The sequence below is a fragment of the Aplysia californica genome, unplaced genomic scaffold, assembly GCF_000002075.1.
Source record: "Aplysia californica isolate F4 #8 unplaced genomic scaffold, AplCal3.0 scaffold01121, whole genome shotgun sequence".
Classification (NCBI taxonomy): Eukaryota; Metazoa; Mollusca; class Gastropoda; order Aplysiida; family Aplysiidae; genus Aplysia; species Aplysia californica.
In genome coordinates, this window is record NW_004798391.1 from 35,335 (window position 1) to 40,703 (window position 5,369).

Sequence of the window (5,369 nt, forward strand, 5' to 3'; positions counted from 1 at the left end):
TCTATCTATCTATCTATCTATCTATCTATCTATCTATCTATCTATCTATCTATCTTTCTATCTATCTATCTATCTATCATTCTATCTATCTACCTACCTACCTATCTATGTATCTATGTATCTATCCGCATCTGTGTGTGTCTATGTGTGTGAGTGTGCGTGTGTGTGTGTGTGTGTGTGTGTGTGTGTGTGTGTGTGAGAGAGTATGTGTGTGAGAGTGTGTTTGTGTGTATCTATATGTGTGTGTGATTGTGAGGTAGATAGATAAACAGAACCGATACACAGAACAAAGGAATACCTTAAGTAAGGAATCTGGCGGGAAAAGATACTATGAGAAAACCAGTTGTCATCAAGCGGGGTAATTAGATAATGAGAACTTCTCACACGGACCCTCATGTCCTAACCAACAGGTGGCTATCAGCTAGCACCACAGTGAGTATACCCCAGTCTCCGAGCCAGTACCCCACAGTGAGTATACCCCAGTAACAGAGCTATCACCCCACTGTGAGTATATCGCGGTCTCCGAGCTAGCACCCCACTGTGAGTATACCGCGGTCTCCGAGCGAGAGAGTCAAGGTCTAATGACTACAACGGCCACCCGCAAAGAGCTCTGTTGTCTGCGCAATCTATCACACACCCTAAATTAGTAAGCCATACAGGAAAGAGCTTCTGGAAAATGACTCGGTTCCTTAATAGATAAAGGTTAATGGGAACTTCGACGATACCTCTGATCAGCATCTGCGGCTGATCCTTTTTTTTTCTTTGCTGGAAACGTCCGAAAAATCTTACGAAGTTTTACGGTTACTCGCCTGTCCTCTGAAGGTGAAAATAAACCATTCTTTGAATAAGTTAAAGGTGTTTTTTTTGCGTATGACGTCACCACCACCGAGCCCATTAGAGAGTGGAAATCGTGGGGTGTTTGGCAGGTGCTTTGGTGTGGTTTTAGTCATTCTTTCTTTACCAACCACCTATCGCCCTTACTCCTTCTCCTTGTTCTGTTTTTCGTTGCTGTTGTTTTTGTTTTTTTAAGGGATTTTGGTGTTTTTTGTTGGGTTTTTTTTTGGGGGGGGGTCGTTGTTGTCGTTTTTGTATGTTTTCTTGTGTGTGTGTGTGTGTGTGTGTGTTTTGAGGGGGGGGGGGGGTATTCTCTACTGACACTTCAAATCTTCGGCATTTATATGACCTATTAGTCTTGCAAGTGCTTCTTTGTTTTAGTAGAGGTTTTACGGCGCTCGCAACTGCATAAGGTCATATGCATATGAGCGCCAGAAGATTAGAGGTGTTACAAGAGAGTAACAAACATATAAAAGAAGAAGGGGAGATAAGGACGATAGATGTTTCATAGGAGAGAAGTGTTGCAAGTGCCGTAAAGCTTGCCCTAAAACTAAACCAAAAACCAGTGAAGAAACCCCCGGATGTGCAAAGTAGGTCAGGTAAGTTAGTTGGTTCTAACTGGCGAGCTCACATTTCCTTCTCTCTCTCTCTCTCTCTCTCTCTCTCTCTCTCTCTCTCTCTCTCTCTCTCTCTCTCTCTGTGTGTGTGTCTCTCTCTCTCAGACAGACAGAAAGAGAGAGACAGACAGAGAGAAACATACATACATATATATATATATATATATATATATATATATATATATATATATATATATATAGAGAGAGAGAGAGAGAGAGAGAGAGAGAGAGAGAGAGAGAGAGAGAGAGAGAGAGAAAGCGAGAGCGAGAGAGAAAAACAAAGAGAGAGAGAGAGAAATCTTTCGTATAACCCGCGATATAAGAATTGGCTTCTAATTGCCTCACCCCTGAAACCGTCAATCAGACTCTCTATCACCCGAGTACATCTTTAGTCTCATCACCATGGTACTATAAATGTATTCTGTTTCCGCTCAAACTGTTTGGCTGAACCTCAATAGAAGATAATTGGACAGATAAACTGATCTGTTCTTTGATCTTTCGGAACAAACAGACTGTTTCTTCGGTACTGCTACTCAGTGAGATTTTCATTCTCTGAACAGTTGATGAATGTCTTTTTGCTCGGGCTGAGATACGTTTCGTAATTTGTGTGGACGGGGAGAGAGGAGCGAAAGCGAAACTGATTAGAAGAAAGAATTACCACCAAAATGGCTAGCTTGAAATATATTAGACATATAAATGGGCACAAGGAATGTATCTTATCACTAGAAAAAATATGAAACGTACGTCTCTCTTTAAGAAATGTGTTGGTATACCCCTTTCTGAGGTTTGTTGCCGTCCTCTTTCCGGTGACTTTTTTCGCTTTATTATTCTTTTTTTTCTTTTTCTTCTTAAAAAAAACAACAACAGCTTTCTTCTTCGTTTTCTTTTCGTTCTGCCTACTCTACCTCAGACATCTTTTATTAGACATTGACATTTAAGTAATATGAACGAACCAGCATGCTAGTAAAGAACGAAACAAAACCATAAAACGTCAAGTCCAACTACAAGAGTCCACCAGCCTGACACTTCATTACATGTTTGTTTGTTTTAGTAGACGTTTTACGGCGCTTGCAACTTCATAAGGCAATATGAGAGCCAGAAGATTAGAGGTGTTACAAGAGAGTAACAACATAAAAAAAGAAGGAGGGGGAGATAAGGACGATAGATGTTTGATAGGGAAGAAGGAGCAAACCACATCAGAGCACCCATCAACCACCCACCTTCTATACCTGTGATTATTGGAGAGAAAGGTTAAACTGAACTCTTAACTTTCAAAGTATTACTAAAGTCAATATCATTATGTATGTGTGTTTTTGTGATTATTGGAGAGAAAGTTTAAACTGAACTCTTAACTTCCTAACTATAACTAAAGTCAATATCATTATGTTTGTGTTTTTACTTTTTTTTTTACAGCAGTGAAACCAAACCAAAAACAATCTGCCATAATATTTCCGTAACAAACAACATCGTTACTCCGGATACGTGCTTTGAGCTGTGTCCTGCCAACAGCCTACCATAAAAATCCGATATAAACAAAGATAAACAACACAAACATAAGAAGGGAGTAATAAGAGTAAGAAAATACAATTAGAAAAACAACGAAATGAATTTAACGGATGCCGCCTAGATTGAAAAAACGACAAGGAGAACTGAATAGATAGAGGCAGACCATGTACAAATCCAGCTGTTGCAATATTGTGTGATGGACGCTGCACCTGGGATATAGTTTACCCGCCACCTGGCGGGAGGTAATGTCTCGTGTGTTTCTCGAGTTGATTCAGCTCTATCAAAACAATTTGGAAGGGTGTACTTGTTGGTACATAGCCCAAGGGAGATGGACAACCCACACAATGTATGTGAGACATCGTGGTGAAATCAGTCGCTCGTCAAAATAATGAAATCAAAGGAAAAGACACTTTTCCACCAGTTTGGCAATTGTTATCGAAATTTTAGTTTTTGAATAAACACCTTTTATGTTCATATAAAAGCACATATCCAAGTGAATTTTATTGAAGAAAAACATTGTTTAAGGTTACAAAATATGTAATTTTCAGTTTTCAATTAAGTTACAAAACTTTGGCGGCCATTTTCTCATTAATTTAACCACTAAAACCAGGCGTCCCCACCTTCTTCAATGGCAAATATCCCAACTTCTATTCAAGATAGATAGGTATTTTTTCATCGGAAACAAGGCAAATGAACAAGCTTTCAGATTATACCAATAACTCCACAAGCTCAAAAATTGACGAGCGCCTGACTCCACCACGTCGTGACACTAATATTAGGGCTGGGCAGTGAGTCGCTTTAGCAAAATCCGGATTATATGTTAATTCACCTCTTCGGCAAATAATATGTTTTGAACCGCTTCGGTAAATGGGTTAGAATCACTTCGATAAACGGGTTTTGGTATCACTTCAACATTTGGGTGCACCCGCTTCGGCAAACGGGTCAGGAAAGAGAGTTAATGAATTTGGATAATGTTTCATTGAGAATTATCCGATTAACGGATAGTTTATCCGGATTTTGCCCACCTCTAACTAATATACCATTATGATGAATCGTACAGGGAATACACGTGGTTACGGATAGATTCTCTTCATGCCAGTGAGAGAGGCAATAACCCTTGAGGTGGCAAAACAAATCAAATGCTTCAACCCTACAAACTATACGAAAAGAGACAGACAAATGGAAAGACAGACAGACAGACAGACAGACAGACAGACAGACAGACAGACAGACAGACAGATAGACAAGCAAAGTGGGTGGTTAGTGGGTACTCATTCACTCTGGTGTAGTTTGCATCTTCGTTCCTATCAAACACGTATCTTTCCTATCTCTCCTCCTTCTTTTGTATGTACGTTACACAAGTAACACCTATTTATTTTTATTTTTTTAGTAGAGGTTTCACGGCGCTCGCCACTGCATGGGGTCATGAGCGCCAATGCAACACTTCTAATCTTCGGCACTTAAATGACTGGATTGTGTTACAAGTGCCGCAAAACTCTTACAAACGAATGCACATTAAAATTTAGAGAAAGCAGAGACAAGAAAGACATAATATGTCAAACTCAAAATGGATGACATGTGATAGGAAATCCGTTGCAGATAAGGACATTTATTATGTAGTCCCTATGCTCTAAGATTGACGAGAACAAAGTACTATATTTCCTAGCACAGAAGCATGCTTGAGTCTGGGTGTGCGAGTGTGTATGTTTGTGTATGTGTGTACGTAGGTGTTCATGAATTATTGTATGTTCGTGTGTGTATGTGTGTATGTAAGTTTGCATGCGCGCGTGTGTGTTAGTGTACGCGCAAGCATGTGTTTCAGAGTATGTATATCATTATGTTTGCGAGTCTGACTTTCATTGAACACTTTTTTACCTTGTTATTTTCATCTTTTCCCATTTTTCTTTTACTCTGATTGAAAACACAAACACTAGGCCCTCGAGAGAAGCTACCTGTGTCTGCCACACCGCTATAAAGATTGTAAATTAATGCAAATGCTTGTGGATTCTTAATTAAGTCCAAATCCACTCGATTTAAATAAAAAAAATTTTTCATTCTTTCAGGTACAACCTGATATGGGTGAAAGGAAAGCAGCATCAAAGCAAAAAGGTGGAGATATTCCGTAAAATATACTTCCCGGTACAGGAATCGAACGCAAATCGTGTGTGTGGGAGTGTGACGTCGAAAAGCCTAACCAGTACACCACAAACACGACACACTGGTACGTAGATAATTGAATTTCCATTTCTTTAAAACCAAAAGCAAAAAATAAACTACCACGCGAAAAGAATAAACAGACAGACAGCAATGCAATCAGTCACAAAAACGATACTGTCAACCCTGCTTAAACGGCCACCCGTATAAGACAATCACTTGTACAAACAGCACAAACAGTCACTCCCCCCCCCCCCC

General features: G+C 39.7%; 1 protein-coding gene across 1 annotated transcript in view; it reads right to left on the bottom strand.

Annotated features, from left to right (window-relative positions):
- Window positions 1-5,369, bottom strand: part of LOC101861172 — a gene marked incomplete at its 5' end in the record, with an annotated part of 142,597 nt that overhangs the window by 28,335 nt on the left and 108,893 nt on the right.